The sequence below is a fragment of the Ursus arctos genome, unplaced genomic scaffold (assembly GCF_023065955.2).
Source record: "Ursus arctos isolate Adak ecotype North America unplaced genomic scaffold, UrsArc2.0 scaffold_14, whole genome shotgun sequence".
Taxonomy (NCBI): domain Eukaryota; kingdom Metazoa; phylum Chordata; class Mammalia; order Carnivora; family Ursidae; genus Ursus; species Ursus arctos.
In genome coordinates, this window is record NW_026622808.1 from 37,876,401 (window position 1) to 37,903,800 (window position 27,400).

Sequence of the window (27,400 nt, forward strand, 5' to 3'; positions counted from 1 at the left end):
GACACAAACAATATGAGGCCGGTACGAGAATTTACATCATGTGGGTGATGAGTCTGGATTCTTGTTCTATGCTGGGGTAATCATGGAACAGTCTGGTTGTGACTTCAATACAAAAACAGCAACCTGTACATGCTAGCAAAAAATAATGTGTGAGCCCCCAAATCCAAGATCACTGCGCAGGTTTCTTGTTGAAACCCAGCTCCCCGTGGTGTTTGCAGTTACCCACCTCCAAAAGGGTAAAAGTAAACTTTGGACCTGCTCTGGTGTTAAACTGCCACCGGATCCTCCCCGCTGTCTCCCTCCTCCTCTTCTTCTTTACAGACAGGTAAAGTTGGATCTCTTGAAGGAACTGGGGGCTCCCACTCTAGGCAAAGGTTGGACAGGTGATCAATGTACAGCATGAGATTGGACTGTGCCTCCATGCCTCCGACAGAGCTGGATCATCTGGGGCAATGAAAATTATAAGCAACAAGAAAGCGGTATTAACAGCAAGGGTAGGGAAGCCCAGGCATCACACACCACGATTCCCTAGGACACTCAGCAACCATTCCTCTCCTCATTCAGTCATTCTTAACACACTCATCAAGCACTGTGCCAGGCTCTGGGGATATAGCAGTGACAAATATCAACACAAGCCCTGCCCTCATGAAGCTGATGGGTTTTCAGGACAATGAGGCAAGCAATTAAAGGACAGTGGATAAAGGAACCTAGAGGGTGCCAGGCAGCATAAAGCAAAGGCAGACAAACCAGACTGGGGTGGGGGGTGGTCACAGAAGGCTTCCTGGAAGAAGTGACATTTAACACTGAGCCTAGAGGACTCATGGAGTTAGCCAGACAAGACTATGATGTGTCAGCATGTGCAAGATTCTGAGATGAGAAAGCATGGTTGATCTGAGGGGCCGTTCTCATCACAAGGTGCTCCCCCAAACCCCACAATGCAGTCGTTGTTTTGACCTCTTCTGGTGGGACGTCAGGAAAGAACCTAGAAAATAGTCTGCTTTATAAGAAGACAGAAAAACAAAACAATAATGCAGAGTTGAACTGCTATAGACTAGACCCAAGTACAGCACTCTGTTCTCTGCACGCCAGCGTCACAGGTAAGTGAGATGCCATACTTAGGACTGTCAAAACAAGATGCTGGGCTGAAATTCAGCATCACCAAAATGGGAGCCCCAAGGCTTCTTCCTTTCCCTTGGGCTCTCTCATCTTGCCCTTTCCTTTCCTCCAAGTTCCTGGGAAATCGCAGAGGGAACACTTTGCTCCTCTTACCCTTGATGTGATGTCTAAAAGGCTGCCATAGAAAGGATACCTCCCACTTGCCTTATGCAACTAAGGAAAACCGGATAGCGTCTGAAGCCAGTCTTGTCAGGGGGCTCCATGCAGGAAAACAAAACAAAATAAACAAAAAAACCTGTGAAAGCCCCAGTATCTTGAGTGTTGCCCAGCATTCTAGCTGCCTTTGCATTATGAAAGAGACCATTGTAGGGGATGGTTTAAGACATGGCAATAAGCACGTGGTCATTTCACCAAAACGTACAGTCCAAAGTAGCTTTCCTTTATATTTTCATATTAGCATATAATTCAAATCCTGCAAACAACATCTCTGAACATGAAAAGAATAAAACCCTCACTTCTAAAAAGCAGAGCAAGCAGCTATTTTAGAGACAAAGAAAGGATGTCTTTTTAATCTATGACAACACAAATTTGTTTAGGTTTTCCCTCCACTAAGTAAGTAAGCAATTAGGTTTTTTCCAATAAAAATATCCCTGTGCATGTGCAAACACCAGAGGCAATCATATAATTACCCTGCCCAATCACATTCAATTGCTGACAGTTGAGTTCCCACTGCTCATTAACTTCAGATCGCAATGAGGTCTTTACGGAAGCCCTTTCCCGTCTCTTTACAAAGGTTCCTATGATGCTGTGAGCAGCCCCAGCACTACCTCATTGCAGGATAATCATCCCAAAATGGCCAGGGCCAAGGCCAGCCTACTCTGACTTCCCTGTGAAAAAATAAAAAGAGAAATTTGAAGAAACACTGGCTTGAACACCCTTGCTTCATTTGGGGATCTCACTTCTAAATATAATAGTAACCTTTCACCCCCACACTTTAAGTGCCATAATTATATAATTAAAACCAATTATGTCATTTAACAGAGAGACTTTTTCAAGATCCACGGCAAGCCAATTACCTCAACCATTGACCTCAGAAGATTTCCCACACTGACCTGTAACAATGAGGATTGGGATAAATTTAGACACTGGCTTCTGAAGGCTGGAAGAGACTAGCTGGGTGGGTTGTAGCTGGTCTCCTAGACTCCAGAAGCCGAAATGAATCCCTTTGAGTCTAATGCCACCATCACTTGCTTGCACAAACTTTCCAATATCCCAAGGTTGATTTTTCACAACCACCCTAATGGTATTATTACTTCCATGCTGTGGTTGAGATAAAGGAGGCAAGGAGAGTTATGGAATTATCTCAAGTGATACAGCTAGTTAATGACAAAGACAGGTCATTAAAGGCAAGGGCAGGGCAAGGACCTGAGGCTTCCATCCCAGAATCCAAAGCCTCTTCCTAGTAAGTAGTGTGTGTGTGTGTGTGTGTGTGTGTGTACTCTCCTGGACATCCATCCCTTCTATTTTGATTATCTTACCCCAATTTCCCTTTGATGCAACACATGTACCCACTTCCAGCTCACAGGCATCACACCAGGCTCCGGAGTGAGCTAGAACCTTGGCCTCAGCCAATCAGCTTCTAGAATTCCCCTAGCCTCTTCATTGGCTCAGGGATGAGCCAGGGATGGCTCAGGGGTGAGCATAAAAGCCAACGAGACACACTGAGGCTTTGCCAAGGATCTTGGGAGAGAGACTCACTCTTCTAACTGGGCTTGCATATGGGAGGAGATACGTCCGTGGAACAGCCATCTAGCTACCACTGAAGGAGTGAGGGAGAAGGGAGCCAAGAGATGTAGAGAGAGAAACAGGGTCCAGGAAACACCCCTGGAATCCCTTCAGGTTGAGAATAGTGGCATGTGAAACATGGGGTAGTTCAATAGCACATCAGAGAAAATATGAAGAATGCCACCACCTACAGCTTGGGTAGGCTTGATTACAAGGATGGAATTAATTGACCGTGGCTCTGAGCAGCAGTTCTGCCTCCTGCTCACAACACAGTTAAATGCCTCCTATTTTTGAGTTATTTAAAGAACATACCATTTTATGGGCAGGAGGAAGCACTTTAATCTGCAAAATGATTTTTATCACAAACTAAACATCCTTGTAACTTTTTGGTCCTCTGCTTTGGTCTGAGTTGTCTCTCCTTGGAGCTGAGACAGCTGTTGGAGCTGAGAAGACCTGCCTTGACCTTGCACTTTGCCCTGCTCAGTGGTACCCTTGTGCTCTCCAATTCCTGGATCTGTGTGGGATGTAAGAACTCAGGACACTTGCACTCATGAAAATGGAGCATTTCTCTTTTTTTTTTCTCTTGTCCCAGGCCTTGAGGAAAAAGAAAAAAAGACCCAGAATTCTTCTAATGCAGGATTTTCTACTTTGGTACTATTGAAATTTGGGGACAGATCATTCTTTGTCGTTGGGACTGCTTTATGCATTATAGGATATGTAGCAGAGTCCTCTGCCCTGTACCCACTAGATGCCAGTAGCACTTCTCTCCCCAAACTGGGACAACCAGAAATGTCTCTTGACATTGTCAAACATCTATGGGTCTCAGCCAAGATTACCTCCATTTGAGAACAATTGCTTCCATTTTCCTCACAGTATCTTTGAAAATATAATTCCTTATAATACTACGATGTCTTCTACTTAAAGTGTGAGGAATGAGGGAACCACTGCACTCCTAGAACTTTCCAAGAGCCTGTAAAATGTTGGCTGAGGAGAGCTGACTAAACAAAAAGACCAAATATAGCAGTATCCCTTGCTATCAGGGCCATGAAGCCACAGGAGACTCACTGACCCATTATGGACCAAGGTGGGGAAAACTATCTCAAATAGAAATTATTTTGGGGCACTTGAGTGACTCAGTCAGTTAAGTGTCTGCCTCATGATCTCACAATCCTGGGATCGAGCCCCACATCAGGCTCCCTCCTCAGCAGGGAGCCTGCTTCTCTCTCTCCCTCTGCCTGCTGCTCCTCCTACTTGAGCTCTCTCTCTCTGTCAAAGTAAATAAAATCTTAAAAAAAAAAAAAAAAGAAATTATTTCACCTAAAGACCAGAAAGAGGAAAAGGTTGTGGAGAAGGAAATTAGAAATGAAGAACAGGCAACTATAGGTTGAGTCCAAAGTAGGTATCTGGCTTCTCATTCCCACAAGGAAAAAAACGAACAATCTTAAGATTGTTGCTGGGTTTCCTGGATTCAGCTTCAGCCAAAAAGGTGGAAGAGGCTGGGCTCAAACAAAACTGATCCCTCCAACAAAGGCCTAAAACTCACTCTGCAGAGCAAAAGCCCAAAATGGTAAAGCCTTACTTCTTTCCACAAATGTGGGCAAAGACATTTAAAATAAGAAAAATTGATGGATTAATAAAATATTTTTTAAAGGAAAGGCATTTATTGACTTTCTTTGAAATGCCAGCAGTAACTAAGAATGGACTGCCAGAGGTCCTTCAGGATTGATTTGAATGAAAAGGTAAGATAAAACTTATTTAATTAGCATGTGCATTGTTAAGCCTTGAAGAAGGGCTTTGAATTGGTTTGTCCTCTCAATGAGCAAATTGGTTGTATCTTCACACAGGCAGCTCAGGGAGTCCAGCCCAACTCCACAGTAGCGGGGTTCCAATGAGGTTTTGCTTCAAGGCACAGACTTCTGTAAACCTTAAATTACTGACTTCTGTCAGAGAACCGGGTTGGTTTATGTGTGATGACTGGCCTTTGATGGGGCTTTGTTGAGTGAAATTTTTGGATTCCAGCAAATTCTCTCACTGGAAGTTCTAATGTCTTGGGGGATGGAGAAGTATATCAGGGGAGTTCAGATTATCAGATCTGGGACATGACTGCTTCCTCAGTTCCCAGGTGGCCTCCCCCTCCAGCTCTCACCGTGCTTCAGCTGCCCCATTCTTCTGGCCCCTCATTCTTCAATTGCCCTCCACTTCTCCCCTGCAACCAGTGAAATCCCATGGCTAGGGTGTAACCATGTTTCAAATGGACAAAGAGGAAGAATAAAGGAGTCTCTGGGGGCCTTGGCTCTCCTCCCCTTCTGGTTGTAGGCTTATTGTTTTTTTGTTTTGATAAAGAGGGAGAATAAACAATAATGGAAAAAATAGAATTACTTGTCCGGAGGTTCTAGCAGAAGTCCACAGGGACTCTTACAAGCTATATAAAGAACTATCCTTTATAGAATTTAGTAATTAAATCTGCAGGAGCTAGCCCTCAACTCTTGATACCTAATGAATTTCTCAGGGCACACTCTTCGTGTAGATAGGTATCCCCATCCCAGCCCCTCTCTACTGAAATCATTCAGCTCAGCCTACTTGTGTTTCTCAGAATACCTGGGTATGTCAACACAGCTAACTGAGAAGAGTAGCCCGCTTCCAACTCTAGCTGGCATGAAAACCACAGGATGAGTCTTGTGTGTCTTGATGGAGGTGCTTCCTGACTGAGTTTACACACTGGCGTGTGAGCATCTTGTTTGTAACAAAGACTTTAGTCAAGGTGAAAACAGGTCCACTTGAGCAGTCATGTGGCCATTTCCTAAAAAAATGAAAACCAAGGCTCTACATATACCCTAAGACAAGTTCTGCCTTCCCCATGTCCTTCTCAGCCTGAAGTAAGAAGCAGGCAGTCTCACTGGGGTGGCAGGTGTCACAACAGGTCACCTTCATAGTCAATAACTGAACAAGACTTCCAAGAGCAGCAAGTCTTTGTTTTAGCCAGGGATGAACCTTACTCCAAAGGTCAAGAAAAGGATCTTAACAGTGTGCAGAATCTGGGTTAAGGTAGGAATTGAGCCTCAGTAGATCTAGAAATTTTATACAAAATTTGATCTAGGTGCTTTCATGCTTTATTCCGAGGAGTGGATTTATGGTTTTTATCATGTTCTTATATTAGTTTGAAACTCAGGATGAAAAATTAAACAACAATTGTTATAAAGCCCTCCCTAATTTTTTTTAAAAACAGTTTTCTGAGGTATAATTTACATATCATCAAGTTCATCCATGTTCAGTGTCAAGTTCAACGATTTTGATTAAATGTGTAGAGTTGGGCAACCATCATCACAAACCAGTTTTAGAACATTTCCATCACCTCAGAGAGAGCCTGTGCTTGTTTATAGTGAATTTCCTTTAATTTTTGCAACAAAAGTTCTGGAGTTGAAAGAATGCTCTTTGCTTATCTGAAGAGCTGATCCATTTTTCTCCTTTCTCAGGAGTTCTTCTAAAGCATAAGTTGTTGTTTATCTGAAATTTAAATATAACTAGGTATGCTGTATTTTTGCTTGTGAAATGTGACAACCCTAATCCAGGACCCAAGCAGAATTAAGCAAGTGAATCATTGTTCATATCTAGAAATAAATGTACTTTTCTAGAGCACAGTAAATACACATGCATTATTTTATTTACTTTGAGCCATCTAAGTTCAAATATGGCTAGAACCTAGTCCCAGTTAGAATCCAGGCTGAGAACAAAGGCTACAGAAACACCCTAAAGAATTCAGGCCCCAACTGCTGTTTCACAAGCAAGCCTGGGACCTCAAACATCCATATGGTTTATATGCTACATTTGCCAAGAAAGGTTAAGAAAGTGAATGTAATTGTTAATCTTGCAACTCACAATCAGAAATGTGACTGTTAGGGGCACAGATCATAAGGAAATCATTCTTAATCCATTTGAGGTTCACAAAGCCCTTTGAGAGAATCTGATAGAAGTTATGGGCCTTCTCCATAGAAACATGCATATATGCACATTCACACAATTTTGCAATCGGAAGGGGTGGACAGAATGTGTTCATAGATTCTGTGACAATGCTCATGGACCTTTCAAGGGTCCAAGAATGCCAGAAGGGCATAGGCGAGTTGACTATAGCCATCCTGAAGTTATGCCTTGCTTTTCTTTTCCTCCCACTTGTATAGGAAGGGAAGAAGTTGAGGTGATGATGAATGAACTGGTTAGGGCAAGAAGACATAGCCAGGCTGCTCTCCAACATCAATGGTGAGAATTGTAGCAACTCCCTAAACTCCATCAACTCAAAGTTCATTGTCAGTAAAATGGACAGATTGGCCTGTTTTCATGTTATGTCCCACAGATCTAACTGACAGGTATCTGAGAAGGGCGTTCTTAGATCCTGGAGCACTGGTAGTTTAAAAAATGTTTTAAAACCACTGGACTATGGGGGCGCCTCGGGTTCAGGTGGTTATGCATCACACTCTTGGTTTTGGCTAGGTCATGATCTTGCAGTCATGAGATCAAGCCCCATGTTGGGCTCTGCGCTGAGTGTGGAGTCTGCTTGAGATTCTCTCTCCCTCTCCCTCTGTCCCCACCCGGCTGCACATGCGCGGGTGCTCTCTTTCTCTCTCAGAAAAACAAAAACAAAACAAAAACAAAACAAACAAAAAACCCAGTGGACAATATAGTCATCAAAATGATCAAGGTTCCAAGTCATCTGGTATCTGATTCCAGAATCTACAGAGTAGAGGTCAGGAGACGGTTAAGAAAGATTGAGAATTCTTCCTCTTTGAGTCCAAGGGAAAAAGGCAGTTGGCAAGTTTAGGAGAGAAAGACATCTCAGCCCTTACCACTCCTCAGTTCCGCAACACATCTCTCCTCCTTTGTGCTTCTCTCCCTTTCTTTACATGGAAAAGTCAGAAACTGCCCAAATTTCCTTTGGTAAAATAAAAAAATATTTTCCCCAATTACATGAACTTAATTTAATCAACTTTTCTTTGGGTAACAAAGATAGCCAACAATCTATTACATCATTATATAATGCCACTAACTATAATTGGAGCTCAAATGGATAAAGGACATGTGTGGTTTAGAGACAATATCTTTTTTGTGCCTTAGAGCTCCTACAAAATATTATCTCCCCCATTTTTCAAAAGAGAAAACTGAGGGAAAAAAGTTAAGTGTCTTACACAATCCACGGTGCTAGCCAACAACAAAAAGAGATTTCAAGTCTGAACGCCTACACACGTGGCCACTTTACTGTGTTAATAGATTAATTATATAACCTATGACTTAAAAAAAAATACAGACTTCACTCATTTATTTTCTCTCAAAAACAATCTACCACTTTAAGGAAGCTTATTATCATGCCCAATGATATGAACCATAAAACCGTTTTGAATGTTTATTTCATACTTATTGACATCTACTAAGCAGATCTACCATGTGCGTACTTATCATCTCAAAGGAAAATACATTATTTAGTTTTTGGGTTTTATCTTATCCATTCTTGGTCCCTGAAACAGCACAAGAAATGTGTACACTCTGTTCTTATTTGTTGTCATAAGATACTAGCGGCATGCTGGGAAGTAATGTTCCACACTTTGTGTTAAGGCTTTTCTTTTTTAAACAGAGCTTGTGTAAATCACAGACAAAGTTGACAAATTTCACGGCTTAGTCATGGCTAGCATATCAGATTTCATGGTTTGACAGAGATTAACAAGAAAATCATATTAGAGTTACAACTATTAGTAGATTCTTAGATATTTGGTCAAGAAACTCCAAGCTCTCCAAACTGCATTGCCCACTGCATGCCACGGCCATTCCTCTGCTGGCTGCAGAGCTCCCAGGACTCCAGGCATCCTGGAGCATTCCACCAAGTCACCTCCTGGCTACAGCAAGGGTAAGCTGGTGCCTAATGGGCTCCAGGGAAAGGGCCAGCAGTGTGGAATAAAGCAAGGTTTAGCATTTATGACCCAATTCATTAGAGCATAGGGATAAAAACATACCGTGTGTGTCCATAACACAGGCATTCCACCCAGCATTGCACGTGCTAAGGAGGGGAATGAAGGACCAGAGTTGTTGAAACTAAGATATTTTAGGTAAAAATTAAGTTTTCACCTCTTGATGAGGAGGCAATTCAGCGGAGGCCTTGTTAAAAGTGGTGGCATTCAAGCAGAGACTTCAAAAAGCCTGCTGCCTACAGAGCCATTTGGCCTGAGGGCTCTGCATATCCTCTTTCTTTCGGGTAAGAGCTGGACTAGCTCGTCAACTTTGCATAAAAGACAGCCAATTTGTCAGCCATTTGCTTTCATTCTCTTCCTTAGTCTTCCTAACGATAAACTCCATACACCTTCTGGTCTTCAATACCACGTAGCTGACTGGAGGATGGAAATTAACTTGAGTCTCAGTCCGGTTTCCTTCCCAGGCGATCCTCCTGGGTCTTATAGGATGTCCTTAATCAGAACCACATTACTCGGCTAGAGGAAGTCCTTGCACAGACGCTGGCAAGACACTAGGGCAAATTAGTTTCAGAACGCGGAAGGTCAAATTGGGAATAAAAGCTGCAGTCATCTATTGTGTTTTCTTTAGTTGAGAAAATTAAGGCAGGGTGCCTGACTCATAAGAAACTAAGATTTGGATAAGCGGTAGCCACTTAGGAGTGGAGTTCCCTGGACTGCTGAGCACAATAGTCGGTTGTGGAAAGGCAAAGGCCTCAAACATTCCAGGTATTCGGGACAGAAGCAAAGATTTTCTCATTTTCTCCAGATAGGTTTTTATATTTCAGGAGCACCCCAGATTGGTAAAATCACACTACCTAAGGTATTATAAGTTTTGTCAAGAAATAGCTGCCGACTAAGTGTGTGTGGGCTTGTGTGCATCTGCACATCTGCACATATATGACGCATATTACGTGTCTTAGATGAATAAAGCATATTCTAATAATAATCATAAGAGTTGCCATTTATCGTGCTCTTAAAGTGACCGGTACTATGCTAAGCACTTTACATGAATTATTTCATTTATTCTCTCAACCAATTAGCATGATGGGGACTATCTTTGTCCCTAATTTATGATTTAAACAAATGAAACAAAACAAAACAAAACAAAACAAAATTGAGATCAGAGGGGATTCCAGCCACAAGGTTAGTCAAAGAGCCCTAAGTTGATCCCAGGGGTGCCTGACTCCCGAGCCTGTGCTTTTAACCACCTGGGTATGCTCAGCCTTGCAAATTCTCATCACTTCCATTGAGATGAGTGCCCAAGCTGACCCTGAAGAAAAAATACAACTTTCCCAAGGAGCAGGGATGGGGGCCATATTACTCCACTGGCACATGAGTGTGAAAGAGTTCTGCCTACAACTCTCCAGGCAGATGGAGGTGAGGGATGTGAGAAGAGAGAAGTTGTTGCAGAAATCTAAGGCCTGGCTTCTCCACAATTTCACCCAGGACCAGCCTGCCTGGGGAGACGCAGAGAACCAGAAGGACCAGGAGGCTCAGTGGAAATCTGTCCCTCACCCAATTTCACATTAGTAGCCTTCCATTGTCGTGAATGGGCTTGCCCGAGAAATTTGGGGGAAGAAGCATTTCTAGGGTGCTTCTACCTTAACTAACACCACGGGGCAGCTAACAGTTACAAAAGGAATGAACTTTTTCATCATACGCCCTTCCATAAAACCATTTCCCAGGAAATGTAACACAGCATGGAGCTAGCCGACTGCAATTTTCCACCAACAATGAGCATCGCGGGGCACAGGTACTATATTTAAACGATTTTCCTCCAGCTTTTTGGCAAGGCTCTCTCTCAAGGAGACTTAGTTGGGCCGAGGTCTCATTCCCCTCCGGCCAGCAGGATCGGAATGTTTAATACGACCCTGTCTCTTCAACACCCATGTGTAAAACGCCAATAAACAAGCCAGCAAAGACCTGCAGGTCTAATTGCCTTTTAACTCCGCCAAGATGATAAACTCCCAGAGCAAGGAAGGAAAGACTCCCAGGGATTTAACAAGTTTATCTGCCTGCCACTTGAACATTTTCTGTCTGCCTACACTTCAGTGAATTCACCAATAAAAGGATAAAAGGGCCCCGAACCTCAGACCCCTCAATGGCCAAGAAGCGCCAGATTCAAAACGTATGCCAGCAAAAATCAATCGGTTAACTGAATTTTGTTTTATGTGTTAGTAAGATCTGGTGCAAGGAAAGTGGGACCACTTGCTCATTTCTTGCACCGGCCACTTCCCTTTTATTGACTGAGGCCTACAAATCTTCACCTACAACAAAGAAAACTGTCCTCACAAGGAAACTGGGAAAGGCGACGTTCTCAGAAATCTTGTACATTCAAGTTAAAGGACTGTACCCACAGGGGAAAAGCCAGACGAGCATCATCCTGTCACTTCCACGAGCACATTCTTCATCTCTCCCTCCATGCACTGACTTCCACGTTTAGCATTTTAGCTGTTTTGCTGGGTTTGCACCCTACTATCCAGAAGAAAAATTCTGAGAACTCAGTTCCAATTAGAGTTAAACTGGAAAAGCAAAGTAAAACAAAACCAAAAGACTGGAGGGGTATTAGAGCAAGGTGATGCTGTTCAAGACACAAAAGTATGGTGAGGGGCACCTGGCTGGCTCAGTCGGGGGAGCGGGTGACTCTTGATCTTGGGGTTATGAGTTTGTGCCCCACATCGGGTGCAGAGATTACTTAAAATCTTTTATTTTTTTTATTTATTTTTTTTTTTAAAGATTTTATTTATTTATTCGACAGAGATAGAGACAGCCAGCGAGAGAGGGAACACAAGCAGGGGGAGTGGGAGAGGAAGAAGCAGGCTCATAGTGGAAGAGCCTGATGTGGGGCTCGATCCCAGACGCCGGGATCACGCCCTGAGTCGAAGGCAGACGCTTAACCGCTATGCCACCCAGGCGCCCCCCTACTTAAAATCTTTTAAAAAATAAAAGTAGGATGAATGGACATAGACTCTCTAGGAGGCCACTTCACAATATGTATCAATGCAGGTGTGCAACTTCCCTTTTAGGAATTTATTCTAAAATGCATAAAGATGAAGCCAAAGGAGCTATGGCATTCTAATAGGAAACATTTAAAAAGAACTAAGTGTTCATCGTTAAGGACTGGTTAAATAATGCAAAATTCTACACTCTGAAGCTACGAAAATGATGCTATAGGTATAATCTATTAATGTGGAAACATGTCCAACACACAATGTTAAGTTCAAATAGCAAGTTATAAAAACATTTATTACATGGTTTTTTAAAAGAGGCTAGATCAAGAAAAAAAAAAAAAAAAGACTGCGAAGGCACATAGCTCACCAAAATGCTAGTATTTCTGGATGATGGAATTCTTTTGCAAAGACTTCTGAATTATTTGAAATCTTTAATAATAAAAATGCATTGCCTTTAAAATCAGTTTTAAAGTACTAAAGCTACACAATAAAATATCCCACCACCACCACCACCACCTGATCAATAGAAAGACAATCACATCTGAAATAACTTAGGGAAAGATCCAGCTTTCCTTTCTCAAGGAGACACGAGTAAAGAACATTAAAGGATTTGGTCTTGATTTATCGGTACATATAATTGTTGTTCAAGTGTATTCTCCAATGAGATGAGAATGAATGGCAAACCACAAGTGGGCTCAAAACCCCAGAGGGCCTATTTCCCCAGGGGGCCCATGACTGTCTGTCAGGGTACAAACACTGAGAGCTCCTCTATTAAGCTGACCTGTTCCACTCAATAAAACAAGAGCAGCTCTAGAGGAGGGTGCTTGCCAAATGAAAAATCTGAAGCACTATTTTTCTATTAAAATCTCATCCATGTTTTTCCTATTGGAACCTGGAAACTGGACAAATTCTGAAGGAATCCAAAGGAATTTCTTTAGAAAAGAATTCTGTTAACACCAAAAGCTCCCCAAGCACTACACAAAGCAAATGCTTGATTGCATTATGCTGAAATGTAAAAGCAGGGGTTCAAACCCAAAATGATGTGTCCTTCGCACCAGGCTTTGTGTATATCGGAGCTTATGCGTTTGTACACTTACCCTTGTACGTTTCTGCATCCCCCCTCCTTCGTAATTTCATAATCAGTTCCAGATTTCCTATTTCTTCCACATTGTAAGGCATGGAATTTTGGATTTGGAAGATGCGAGGTTTAAAGGTATAGAAGTACAGTGGAAAGTATGATAAAAATAAAACCAAAATTGAAGTTTTGTTTCATACCCCCCTGAGAAGTAATGAATTGAGTGCATGTCTCAGGGCCCATCTGACCCTCAGAAACAGAACATGGACACATGCAAGAATTTCATGTGCAAACTGGACCCTTTGGTTGGGACATGTCCTTACGAATGGATGAAGCTATGGGAAGCAAAAAGCGTTCCTCCGTGCTATACTCTGTCCGTGAGAGGTATGTCTGCCAAAGCACTGTAATGCTACTCTCAAAATTCAGAACTCTGTCCCTAGTAAACAGGGGAAACTGAAAGATCAGGTTAATCTAGGATAAACTTCATCTCTGGAGTTCAAAGACAACTGGCCTCTCTATGGGTTTCAATTGGAGGCTTCTTTGAAGGATCGTTCTCAAATTCATTAAAGAATTTTCACTGACTTCACAGACTTTGGCATTAAATAGATAACTTGAGCTCTTCATTGCCCTGCAAAATGACTGTTCACCTTTGAAGCTCTGCAAATTGGGATTAAGTTGGCTGTTTGCCTTTTACCTCAAAGATGACTCCACTCCACTGATCACTGAGTCCAGGGCAATCACCTGGTTGATCAATGATATCAAATTTATCTCTCTAATGTGTCTTTTTAAAAACACACGTCCTCTGGTGGGTTGGTTTTGTTCTGAATTTTGCTTCAGATGTAATAGTACTGCTTGATATCAATGCCTTCTCTTCATAAAAAAACTTTAGGAAATACAGTATGTTTAAAAACCCAAGTTTAATTTTCAACTACCTTGAAAGTCAGGTGGAGCTTTTAGATGCATAAACTCATTTTAAAATTCTTCCCTGAATCCCACCTACTCAAAAGCTGCAGAGGCTGCGGCTCTCATCAGGTCCTGGGGTGCTCTCTGGTGCAGCACTTACTTGCTTTTCACAATGACTCTGCACATTCCAAACAGGGCTCAGCATAAACACATGCACCAACCAGCCTTCAGCTTACCCCCTCTAACCCCACCGTCTGCTTCCTGCACACCCCATAATCTAAAACATCTCTTCTTCGCAGGTATATGGTCTTGGATTTGTCACGGTGAACGCGAGACTTTACAAGGCCAATAAAATGACAGCTGCACAGAGAGGACAGGGTGGCTTTTACCGACTCTGAAACACCATGCCTTTAACTCCCAGGGATCAGGAACTTGAAAGCACTCCGATTCACTTAGCTCTGTGTTTGTCATAAAGTTAAGGCTAATCAGATTTCCCCCAACTTGCAGCCCTATCTTAAATCCCCAAGCTTCTCCTATGCAAACTTAACTGATGGAAGATGTGATTATGCCTTCTCAGGTCATAAATTCTAGATATTTATAACATAACTGTTGTCATTTAGGTCAATTAAGATGCTTTTACTGGCTCAGAACAACTACCTATGGGGCTTGTCCAATACCCTGACAGTGGTTTATGACCCTTAGGGTGATTTTATCTCCTAAGGATATGAAAGATGGCTGCATGTGAAAATGTTCAGGAGACTCTTGAAGAATTTTCCCCATACTGTGATCATACCCATTGCCACTCTGTTCCTAGAAGCTCAGACCCCTTCTTATCCATAAAAACCACTCTCTGACTCTAAAACTTCCCCTAGAGTTGGTGTCTTTGATCACCTTTTCTTCCCCAAAGACCCGAGAGGAGAGATAACACCTCCTGAGACACTCTATGATAAAACTCCCAAGTGGTGGGCTGGCCATACCCCCAGCTGGGAAATTCCAGACTTTCCTACATGCATAAAATGTCCCTGAAGACTTGTGGGTTTTACTTTCCACATGGGGCCAACTGCTCCCTCATGGAAGGCAGAATAGGGTAAAAACAAAGAAAGAATGGAACATATTTGGGGATTTCATGTAGATATGTTTTAGCTTCTCCTTTTCCCTTGTGGAATATCACTCATCTACCACCATCTTCCCCTTGCTGTTTCTTCTTTCAGCAAGGCCCCTGGGCACCCACTATATTTCAGGTACTGTGCTAGGTGATGCAGAGATCGAGAGACTCCCAGGAGACACAGGCACATTACTAATTAGAATACAAAGTGTTAACAGGTCAATCAATGCACAGCAAATTCTGGAAGCACTGAGAAGTGCCATTTCCACTTTTGGAGGGGATGGGGATGGTCAGGGAAGGTTCTTGGGGAAAAAGAATTCCTTGTCTGAGGCTTAGAAAATGCAGGCAAATAGCTAGACCAAATGGGGGAGAAGGAAGAGCCTTGCCAGCAGGGAGAGCACGGATTCGAGGAGGGCAGAGGATGTGTGAGAACACCAAGCAGGGTGGTGCTGCAGAGCATTGCACGCCCGCTCGACAGGGAGATGTGAGAGCTGAGGCCAGGAAGCAAAACCAGGACAAGCCCTTGTGGGGTCTGTATTCACGTTACATAGTGATCACCTTCCTTGTTCAAAGGAGACCTGTATCCTGGTGCCCTTTCCCCCAAAGTAGCTAGACATAGCTGAGTAATAACCATGTCTTCTTCTTACTCAAATCTATTTTTTCCGCCAGCATCAACAGCTGCCATTGTAAAATCCCCCAGTCTCACTTGACAAAGTTAACTCTTTGAAACTCTACTCACACCTCCCTTGGTGGAGAATGCTTTGCTTTTGATAGCACACCAACTTCTGTTGGTAGAAGCCAGGGAAAACCTCCAAGATTCTACCTGGTAAACATACACCAAGTGCTGACTCCATACAAGTCACTGCCCTGTGGATGACTCAGAAACGTGGTTCAGGAGGTGTTACCTCGGTATGCAGTGTGATTTTGAGGTACACAGTGACACACCCTGGATCTTGGAACTTGAAGGTCTTTTATTAACATGATTTTTTTCTTGCATTTCTGCTGATGATAATTTGGTTGGATTTGGCCAAAAAAACCTCGCCAAAACCAAAAATCATAAACAAACAAACAAATAACTAAATCCCCCAAAGCACAACATCTACTAGGCAAAAGGAGAGCACTAATGTGACAAAGACGCTACAGCAGCAGCATTTGCAAGTCTGTAGTATGGGAGAATGCAAGCTCCCAGCGATCTCCCCGGATTAACTGCTTCAGTGTACCGCAGAGGTCCAGGGCCAGAAACGACAGCCTTGACCCAGGCAGTCACAAATTTATCAAAACCAAATTGTACTTCATTTTCGAGAGTCTTATGGAAGTTTTTGCTGCTGTTAAAAAGTTAAAATACTTTGTTTGTTTGTTTATATTCTACCTTGTCCCCAAAAGGATGAAAGCATCTAATACAAATAGAAGAGGCTCTTACTACTGGAGAAGGGGAGTGAGGGCTTGAGTTACATCTGCCATGCCAAGGTCAGGTTGGCTCCAAGTGGGATTGGACAGTGCTGATACACTCGGAATACTTTTCTAACACAGAATATTCCGGTTTAACACACAATCTCCAGCTGCTGGGTGACAGGGGAGGGGAGGGCCTGAGAACCCAGTTCTAGAGGGAGTCTGGGAACCATGAGCTTCATTAGCTGCATAAAATCCCAGGTAAAAAGTTCACACTCTCTCATTTGTTCTCTATACCTGGATGTGTACTTACATGTATTTGACCCATCAGACAGTGTAAGGGGCACAGTGCAGTGTGAAGGGCCCGGCTTCCCTGCCTGGTTTGCTTTATGGTTTCACCATCTGGGCAAGTCATCCAATCTCTCAGTCCCTCAGTTTCTTCATCTGAAAATGGAGCTACTACTTTACCTCAGAGGATTATTGTGACGATCATAAGAATTAATACATATAAACAGTGCCCAGTGCGTATTAAGTGCTCAATAAATGTTAGCTACAATTCTTATTTTCTAGTCCTTGGTTAAGCACAGAGAGAACAACAGAAATAAAGACCAATGCTTTGTCAGAAGGAACTTAAGCTGGACACAAGATGGCCAGAGGGGAAAGATGGTGATCCAAAAAAGGGAATCCTGGAGAAAACTGAGTGAGGACACTCTAAGAGCCCCAGGAGGTTAGGAAAAAGAGATATAATGACATTTTCAAATTTTTTTAGGAGGCTTAAAGGATTATATGCAGGCTGAATCCAATAAGCAGGCTTCAGACAGAAAAGAGGGCATTTCAGACAATGGCAAACAATACTCAAGAAGACATGGAAAGAAAAATGAACGCTATATATTTTTAGAAGAGGAAAAAATATCTCATTATCTGGGAGTGGTGGAAAATTCATAAAAACTTCCCCGGGGGACCCATTTGGGAGGAATATGAGGACTGGGTAGAGGCAGTTGAACTTAATGTGGTTGGAAACAAGAGGAACTGGCAGTCTGTCATCATGGGAGGGACACAGAGAAAGTGTTTCAGGAAGGTGAACGTGGCTGAGGCACTCAGGTTAGATGGGCTGGGAAAGTTCTGAGTCAGGGAGGCCACCAAGAGGCCACCGGAGGAGTGAGGTCCTGTGTGGCCCATACCAGAGTGCTGAGAGGACAGAAGGAAGTGGAGAATGAGAGAGGCCCAGTGGTCAGTGACTAGACCTCTGGACATGAGGTCTAAATGCATTGGATGCAGAGTCTCATAGGATGGGTTTGAGGCCCAGCTCTGCCACGCAGGGGCCCTGAGCCTAGGGCACTGACTCTTTGTAAGTTTAGTTTCCTCCCTTGCAAAATGGAAGCAAAAATGCTTACTTCGTATGTATGAAAAGCTAAAGTCCACTTAGCAAGACACCTGGCTCATCCCAAAGTGGTTAAAAAAAAAAAAGTAACCATTTATTTGGTGTTGGTGTGATAAAGAAGGAATTAAAAATTAGAGACAAGAAAAGAGAGGTTCTGCACCTGGTCCCTAAGCCATTGAAGAAGACACAGGCCTGGCTGCTCTCTGGCTCACTCCTCAGGAGACCTCATTAACATTTAACATCAGCCTTTACTGCCTCAGAGGCAAATAGAGGTGTCAATGTGAATGGACACTCGTGTATTATATCCCCTTTATTATGTACCTACCTCATTTCCATCTCACCATGGAAACCAAACCTTGCCAAAAATATCAGACCAAAGGAAAATAGTGATAACTTTGCTTCATTTAAAAGAGATAGGTTAAGATTAAAAAAAAAAAAAAGGTAAGTACTTTGCACTTTATTTCATAAGAAGAGGGAGAAAAAAAAGATGACACATTGTACCAGTGATTACCTGCCCATTTTAAGCCCTGTCAGCAGCACAAAGACTTAAAGCAAAGCTAAATCCAGGTGCATTATTCCTTTAAGCCCCTGTGATAACTCAAGGGGACTGAAAGGCATGTCTGTGTTTCTACAGGAGGCTTGTGGTGGGTTCAGAAACTTTTAAAGAAGTGCCCTATTATCTCAGGTAGGTGTGTTCCGAAGAATTTAAACTGAATGTACTTTTGTTTTAGTTCCCTGGAAATGTTCCTCAGCCGCCTAACTTCCCCAAAGTCCATCTTGCACAATGCAAATTGCAGAGGTAAGCTGTGCTTGACCTAATCAGTCTGGAATGAATAGCTAAGGAAGTGGGTAACACAAGGAAATTCTTCATCAGCACGACTTTTTGACCCTTGCAGAACTGTCCTTGATGGCCCCGAGCATGCAAGCCTTTGCTTCCCTGTTGGGCTGCGAGGTATTTGCCAACAAAGTTTTGAGAAAAGCTACAAAATCAAAGGGCATCAGGCAAAGGACCCGTTGCTGACCAGTGCTGATGGGCAGCCCTGGTGGTCACCAGAGTAAGGACTTTAGACCCTTCAAGAAATCAGTGGGAGAGAGATGATGGAGTAACTTCCACTAAGTCTGCTAAAGCATATTCGCTGAGGAATGGACCCTCCAATCCATACACCTTCCTAGACTATGAAATGCCAGAGCAATTATCCTTTCTTCCATCTTTTACACATGCAACTAACTCATATTATGACACAAATGAGCTTCTGTTACCCAGCCAGCCTCCTTACTGAATACAGCCCAAGCCAATGATTGCTTTGATTACAGAAGGAAATAAAAGGCTTCTCAAGGTCCTTTGGATAAGGTGGCATTGGGAAAGTAACCTGTACCAGACACATGGTGCAGAAGAATTGCTCCTGCGGGGCACACACATAAAACCCACAGAGAAATACTTTCAGCTACCACAACATGCATAACTCGTTATCTGTGCGTAAGAGCAGTATGTACGGTCTCTCGCACTGGAGTTCTGCTCAACGCCTGAGAACCATGTGACCTTGGGCAAGTAGCAATAGCCCCGAGTCGCCGTTCCTAGCCTGTAAAAGGAAGCCAATATCTACCTACTTCGCAGGACATCATACATGTCAAATAGACTAATGCATATAAAGCATTTAGATTATGCCTGCTCTGTGAGAACATTCTATAATTATTAGCTATTGCTATTAATGTAAAATCAAGAGCACAACTTTTACCCTCACTGGACAGTGTTATTATTTAGGGCTATGAGTAAATTCTTTTCAGTGGAGAAAACATCCCTAAATGAGATAGGAACAAATCATAATTTGGCTTCAGTTCCATAATACTGTTGAGTCAACTGTTTCTGTAGCAATTTCCCTCTCCTCTGGGTCTATTTAACAATCATCAATAGCACAGCAAATCAGACTGGTCATAGAGGTGATCTGATATTGTCACTTTAATATTTGGAAGTTGTAAATGTGTAGACAAGATTAGTGGGAGGACAGGTGATATAGAGTCTGGAATCATGGGACCATGGAGCTGCCTAGGCCCTTGGAAACCTTTTAGTTTAACTGCTTCAGGGTAGAGACACCAAGAAGGAAAATGTCTTGCCTTGATCCATTGGTCATGGAAGGGACAGAGGAAGGCCTAACATCCTCTCAATCCAGGACTTTCTGGCCACTGCCACTTTTGATTCAAAAGATTAGCTGTTCCTTGGAGTTTTAGTAGAATTTGACTGTAAAATTATCTTGACTTGGTTTGGTGAGGATGAAGGAGGTGGGGTCATTTTTTAGCTATCGATTTAGTTCCTTCAATGGTTACTGATATATCCAGGCTTGCTTCTTTTTTATTTAGAGTCAGTTTTAGAAATGTTTATTTATTTTTTTTTTTAGGAAATTTCTTATTGTACCTGGCTTTTATTTTTATTTTTTAATTTTTAAAAGATTTTTAAAATTTATTTGACAGAGAGAGAATACAAGCAGGTTGAGCAGCAGGCAGAGGGAGAGGGAGAAGCAGACTCCCCAAGGAGTAGGAAGCCCGACACGGGGCTCAATCCCAGGACTCCAGGATCATGACCTGAGCTGAAGGCAGACGCTTAACAGACGGAGCCACTCAGGCATCCCTATACCTGGTTTTTTAAAATACATTGGCACTAAGCTATTCATAACACCTTTTATAATAATAAAAAAGTCCCTACTCTATATGTAGTTATGTCCCCATATTTCTTCCTGATGGAGCATTTTGTATCTTCTCTACTTTCTCCTTCTTATTTACCCTGGACTAAGGTTAGACTATAGAAGAGATGTCCAACTGAACTTTCTGCCACAACAGAAATCTTCCCTTATGTCTTTTATACAATATGGAAAGACCTGCACTACCCAATACCGCAGCACTAGCCACTATCCCCGTGTGGTTATTGAGCCCTTGAAATATGACTAGTGTGATTGAGGAAGTGAATTTAAAATTTTATTTAATTTTAATTAATTTAAATTTGAAGAGTCACATGTGGCTAGTGATTACCATATTGAACAACACACACACACACAATTCAAAGATTCAGCTTTTATTTTGCGGATCATTTCTTATTATTATTGTTGTTTTCTATTTTATTTACTTATGCCTTTGGCTTTTTAAAAAGTTTCCTTCCTTTTTACCTCTATGTTTACTCCTTTTTTTTTTTTTTACTCTAATTGTTTTTATGAAGACTTGTCATAGCCAAGAAACAGACCTATGCAGGGTTCTACTGAGGACTGAATGCCTTCCTCCTTGGATTCAAGTCCCAGAGGCTTACTAGGAAAGGTCCACAAAAAGGTGAATGAAGAGAAAACATGAAAAGCTGAAGGCCTCCCAGATGAAAACCAAGCCAGAAACCTGGCTGTTAAGAATATTTTCTCTCCTCCGAAAAATGAATTAGTTGAATCCAATGTGACACTCAAAGGAAAATCAAAATGCTTGAGGAGCAGGTTGTGGACTTGAACTCCCACGTAACTGGATTCCTCCTTGGGACTTAAAGCTCTGACACATGATACTCTGTAGAGAGGGTCCTGTTAGCCTTACTGAAATCTGGACACCGTGGGCCTTTTTTATATGGAGAATTTTTAAGATAAATGGAGTTGAGAACTAGGAGCTAAGTTTCCAGGGATTTCTGCCATTTGGGACTACGAAGTAGGAGTGGAAGCAGCAGGAACAAGAAGCAGATGAACTACTGTAAAGGGACAAAAAGAAATCTCCTTTTGCCTGGACAGAGTTAGTCTCCAGGCTTGAAGATGAGAACCACCCTCAATAAAACAAGAATTCATTACACTTCTAGTCCCCCAGGCCTCGCTGCACTTTGAGCCAACATGCAATATATGTCATGAAGCTCGATATCGGAAGGGATGCCAGGGCGGTGGGGTGATGGGAGGCCGAGTCTCCCAGAGATGATCAGAAGCCACTGAGTGAGTGATGAACTCTGGAAGGCTAGGCAGCTTCTGCTTTGATGCCTAGGGTGGGGGAAGGGGAGAGGTTTTCTCCAAAGGGACTCTAAAATGCCAGAAATAGAGGGAATGAAACTGAAACATTGAGACTTATGGTGAATTGGAGAGCACTTCAGGTAAAGTTAGCCTATGATTTTGAGTTTTCCTGGTGATTGTACTAGAGTTATTCAAGGTTTTGTTTTTTTTTTTGTTTGTTTGTTTTAATAATATTCCTTGTTTTTTATGACTTTTAGGTAATATTCTAAATTGAAAAAAAAAAATCCAAAGAGCACAAAAAACCAATGTGATAAGGAGGGCCTGGAGGGCAGGAAGGGACTCCTGATGATGTGGACAGGGAGAGCCACTTCCAGCCATAACAGCTAAGCTGAGACCTGTGTGATGAGAAGGAGTTAGTCTAGCAGAGATGGAGGGGAATAGGTTCCAGACACAGGAGACAATAGATTCAGATGTTCTGATGTGGAAATAAGCTTGGCATGTAGGAGGAAGGAAAACTGGTATTCCAGGACTGCAGCAAACCAGGGCATGTTGGTGAGATGGGCATGGGAGAGGCACACAGGGGCCAGACCAGAGGGGCTCCTGAGAGTCAGAGTAAGGGCTCTGCACTAATTAAGGGTTCATGAAATATTTGAGGCTATTCTTTTAAAGCATCTTGTCAGCTAAGGCAGTTTCTATACTTCCACGCTGACTCTCAAAGCACAGTAGACCCTGATGTGGGTGAGTTTTCCCCAAAGAAAGGGTAGATTACATCGGTGCTTTTTGCTCAATGAGTTGGGCAAGAAACCAATGTTCCAATGTCTCTGACCATTAAAGATACTACTGTAGGGGCTTCACAGAGTTCAGGGGACTCCTGGTGGGCACACAGTCAACTCGGGTAGGCCCAAACCCTTTGGCAATCATTCCTGCTTCCGCCTCTGGGTTTTATACAAAGATTTTTTTTTCCTTCTGCCACTGGGAAAAGTACATAAAAATAGGCACGCCACTTGAAAATTAAACAGACAGTAAATACCTGGGGCAGCTGGGCTGTGATCTAGATAACACCAGCGAATCTAAGAGTGGGAAGTCACGTAACATAAGAATAAGAAAGAAAGAAAGAATCATGGCAGTAATGATCGGTTTGGAAAAAAAAAAAATAGATGGAAAGAATTTGGAAGGTAACAACTTCCAGATGGTCCTGGTGGTGAAGATAGCTATATATAGAGAAAGAGGGGCTAATTAGTTCCTGGGCCGAGGCCCCAGTTTCTGTTAAGTGAGTGATTGTTTCGTGGTGGTTTAGTTCAATGCTAGGGGACACACACCACATCGCGAGTAAATTAAGTATTTGGGTTTTTTTCCAAGCAGTGGGAATTGCCTAACCTTAATACAATTAATTAAGACTCAATGAATGTTTAATTTAGTTCTGGTGCTTGTACCAGGGACACAATGGGCTCTTTGTTTTGGCCAAGGCTCCTAAATATTGGAAAAAGGGAGGCAGGCTGAAAGAGAGCAAGGGTTAGTCAATAGCTTTTCCCCAAATGCTCAGATGCACAAGTTGGTTTCCAAATGTAACAGCCAATTCAATGAAACCCAAGAGATTGCCCTAGAAGGAGGCTGTGGACCTTCCAGGAGAAAAGAAAAAATACTGCCTCACGCCTCCGGGTTGGCATCAGAAGTTACAAGCTAGTCTTTCAAACACCCTCTCCAAAACTTTCACTCTGCCAACTAAACGGACCATCTTTACAGTGCATGCTCAACTAAATTCTTGCTTGGTTTCTTCCTACTTTCAGTCAGGAGCCCGCAGCAGTGAAAAGAAGGCTTGAGAAAATTTAGGAGCTAGGAAGAGTAGTTGGAATGCTGAATACTTCCAGAAGACTGTGACCAAATGGACCACTTTTGGCTGGCTACCAACCATCACCTGACAGGCGGCTAGACAAGCATGTGGGGATTTTTATCACTATCGAATCCACACTCTTGGCTCCTAAGAGAATTCCATGAAGAACAACAATAACAACAATAAAAAGTGCTTCCGTTTACTGTGTATCTACTGTGCGTCAGCCCCATGTGTGGTGTTCCATGTAGATTATCTCATTCAACTTTCACAATAACAAGTGGTCAGTGTTCTTATCATCCCCTGTGGAACGTGTGCAGGAGCTAAAGCTTTGAAATATTAAGTCCTTTGCTCAAGGTCTCATAGCTAGCAAACGAAGGAACTGGGATTGCAACCAAGGATGCATGACCCTCCAGCCTGCACTAACTCTCGCTCACGCCTGATACTGTGCTGAGTTACTCTCTAGGTGAACTCCCATTGGGTGGATAAGCTAGAGGGATTGCCAAACAGCTGGCTCTCGCTACGCACATCAGCAGAGGAAGGCTGAACACTTCAGCCAAAGAGCAAATGTGTGCTATGTGCCCATTTACACACGAACTTGCAGAGCTGGCAGGTGGTAGGAAATACTGGTAGATCCATAGAACAATGGCTTCCCATCCCAGTCAATCAGACAGAAGAAGCAACTGGTTAGAGAACAGAAGCAAGGAGGCCCAGGGCATGGATGACTGTAAGGCTCAAGCCATTTTTTTTTCCCCCTTGAATCTGGTCCTTTTCACTTTTAATCCATTTCTGGAAAGCTGTCAGGCTCTGGAAGACAGGGTGAGATGGAGGTAAGAAGGCAAGGATTATTGGCCCCAATTCCCAACTCTCCATTCTCTTAAATTTGGTTTCAGTGGAAGCCCAAGGGTTGGCCCAAAGACATCTAGTTTGGCCATGGATTAATAATCCCTCACCTTCACCTTATCCTATAGGACCTTTAGCAACCTGAGATCCTCATTGTGGTCCTAACCTAGAACTTTAAGACTGCTCAGAATATGTAATTCATCTAAACTCTCATTACATTATAAAACTTAGAGCAGGTAGATAGGGATAAATTAGGGATAATTTAGACCAATATCATCTCTCTCCCAATTATCACTGACCTATAGCCAAGATCCTAAATGCAATTCTGTGGAAGAAGGGGAGAGAAGAAAAGATGGTTAGCCAGCTAAGTTTGTTTTTTTTTTAAAGATTTTATTTATTTATTTGACAGAGAGACAGCCAGCGAAAGAGTGAACACAGGCAGGGGGAGTGGGAGAGGAAGAAGCAGGCTCCCAGCGGAGGAGCCCAATGTGGGACTCGATCCCAGAAAGCCGGGATCACACCCTGAGCCTAAGGCAGACGTTTAACGACTGCGCTATCTAGGCGCCCCTAGCCAGCTAAGTTTTTAAGAGCTTAAATGGCTTACGAAGGGTCACCAGGTTAGTGGCAAAACCAGGACAAGAAGACAAGTATGCAAACAGTATGTAGCCCATTATATCATCCTGCCACTACTTTTTCCTGAGTTTCTATAAGTTGTCCATGTGTGCATCCATTCAATCAAGAGAATCCTTATTACCTACTATCTGCTGGGCACTGGAAAGTGCAAAGATGAGTAACTCCCATCTTTTGTGGGCTTTTGTGGGCTCTAAGACTCATATATAGAACTGTGCCTGGCCTACCACTCAATAAATATTTCCTGAAGAGATGCATGAAAGCACCCAGATAACACAATTCAGGGCAGTGTAAGGAGCTAGAAATATCCCAACAGTGGGAAGAGTACCTGGTGCAGAGAAGGCATTCCGTAATATTTGTTGAACAAACAAACGAATGAATAAATAAGTAAATGAGCAGAGCTGAGTCCAGCATAATCGGCACTGCCAGGCTTTAAGAACACTAGGTAGCAGAGTCTGTGGAGAATTACTCCCTCATACGACCTTTGCTAAGGGGTCTTGTGTTCAGCACAGACCCAGATCTCTGGAATCTGGAATCTTACAGAACGCCAGAAGACTTCCATTAGAATCCAGCTCTGCCACCTACTCATCAGAGGTCCTTGGACAAGTTAGCACTTTGTCCTCTCTGATTCTGGCTCTATAGGAGGGTAAAGTAGGAGAACCTGCCTTGTTAGGCTGCTGGGAAGATTAGAACTTGGCAAAGTAAAATTCTCAAGAAATACAAGCAAGTCCCACCAGAAATTCCTATCAGTCTTCGCCGAAAGCTTTTTTCTATTTAATCCATCCATCCATTTATCTCCGTGCACTTCCTATTTACTAGGCATTATTTTAGCGCTCTAGAAATATTAACACACTCAATCCTCACAACAACCCTAGGAGTCAGGTACCATTATCCCACATTTTACATACAAGGAAAACAAGGAGCAAAGAGGTTAAATGATTAGCCAAAGTCTCGCAGCTAGAAAGTGGCCGAGCTGGGATTCCCAGGGAGGCAACCTGACCCCAGACTCTGTGCACTTGGCCGCCATGTTATGTTGCTTGCCAACAGTGGAAGGATGCTCACTTGCTGTCTCCTGAAAACATGATGGTCTTTTCACCACTATCCCTGCATGGTTCAAAACTCAGGGACAGTAATTTTCAGGAGACTAGTACCGTATACTTAAAAAAAAAAAATGATCCTCAAAATGGTCATGTCAGCTTGCCAAGGTGTAGCTCTGAATTCACTTGGCAGAGGAGTGATGTGGCTTACTGAAGCCAACAGGACCAGGATACCAGCGACTACATGCTCACCACCTGGAGCTCACCACCATCAGATTGTGACAATACGGTTTCCCCTACACAACACAACTGGGTTGGTCTGGGATGTCAATTTGATGCCAGAAGCACAAGACGTCCAGACAACTCTGGTGGCATTTCTCTCTTTGGAAGATTCCATCACTGCCTTGTGCACCATCTTCTGAATTCTGTTCTATATACGCTAATTCTTCATCTTCCTAATTACATTTATAGCGATAATCAAAATAATAGACTTTATTCTTAGCAGTGCAAGCCAGAAATCTCACATATGTTATCTCATTTAACCTTGTAACAACCCCACTACTAGGTGTTGCTATCTACATTTTTAAAATGCTGTGCAGAGCGTTTCCTTTATTCTCTACCCATCCATCTGCCGAGCCCTATTATATGTCAGGCCTGTGCAAGGCACCGGGACTATAAAAATCAGCAATACCAACCTGCTCCTTTCATGGAGGTTAATCCACTAAATCCCACAAATAGTGGTAACACGACAAAGAATATGAGGAGTAATAAAAAGATGCCATGGGCTATGATACCCTAGAGTGAAGGGACCTGCCCAGCTTGGTCCAGGGAAAATTTTCCTGGGTAAGCAGGAGGGCATGAGTTGGAATTAATTGGGTCAAGGGGGTAGGAATAGGGGTGGTAGATATTATTATAAAATAATTTTAAAGGGTTAATGCATTCCTGATCCTTTTTTTGTCATTGTGTGATTTCTCGCCCATAAATAGTAAAATTATCGTCATGAGAAGGTCATGGAGCTGTGTCCTATACAAAGGGCAGGCAGAATGGCATTGTGGAAAGACTGACCTGGCTGTACTGGAACGACGAGCTTGTTAACCATGGCCAAGGCAGCAAAGGACACAACCCTCGAAGGTCTCATGTTTCTTTTTATTGCCAAGCCTGTGTGCATGTTCTTCCCATTGTCTGGATCATTCCCTGCCATACCACCCCTAAACACGCCCAGCCTGGGAATCAAGGGTCTCCGATGGGAAAGGTCACATGCTCTGCTCATCTCCCATGTGGCCTGATAGAGGCTCCATTTATGTTCTAGGAGCAGGGGACCTACCATTCCAAAGAAGCCCCTTCAGATGTGGTGAGTTTGTCAGCACTTCTCCAATGTAGCCAAGATCTCTTCATTAGACCAGTTTGGTACAAA

At 42.8% G+C, this 27,400-nt stretch overlaps 1 protein-coding gene across 1 annotated transcript in view; it reads right to left on the reverse strand.

Moving 5' to 3' along the window:
• Positions 1-209: 209 nt before the first annotated feature.
• Positions 210-27,400, reverse strand: part of ERC2 (ELKS/RAB6-interacting/CAST family member 2) — a 791,328-nt gene continuing 764,137 nt past the window's right edge. Inside the window, exon 17 of the mRNA XM_044384924.2 lies at positions 210-444. The gene's annotated coding sequence lies outside the window, so the exon portion shown is untranslated. The remainder of the gene's footprint in view (positions 445-27,400) is intronic.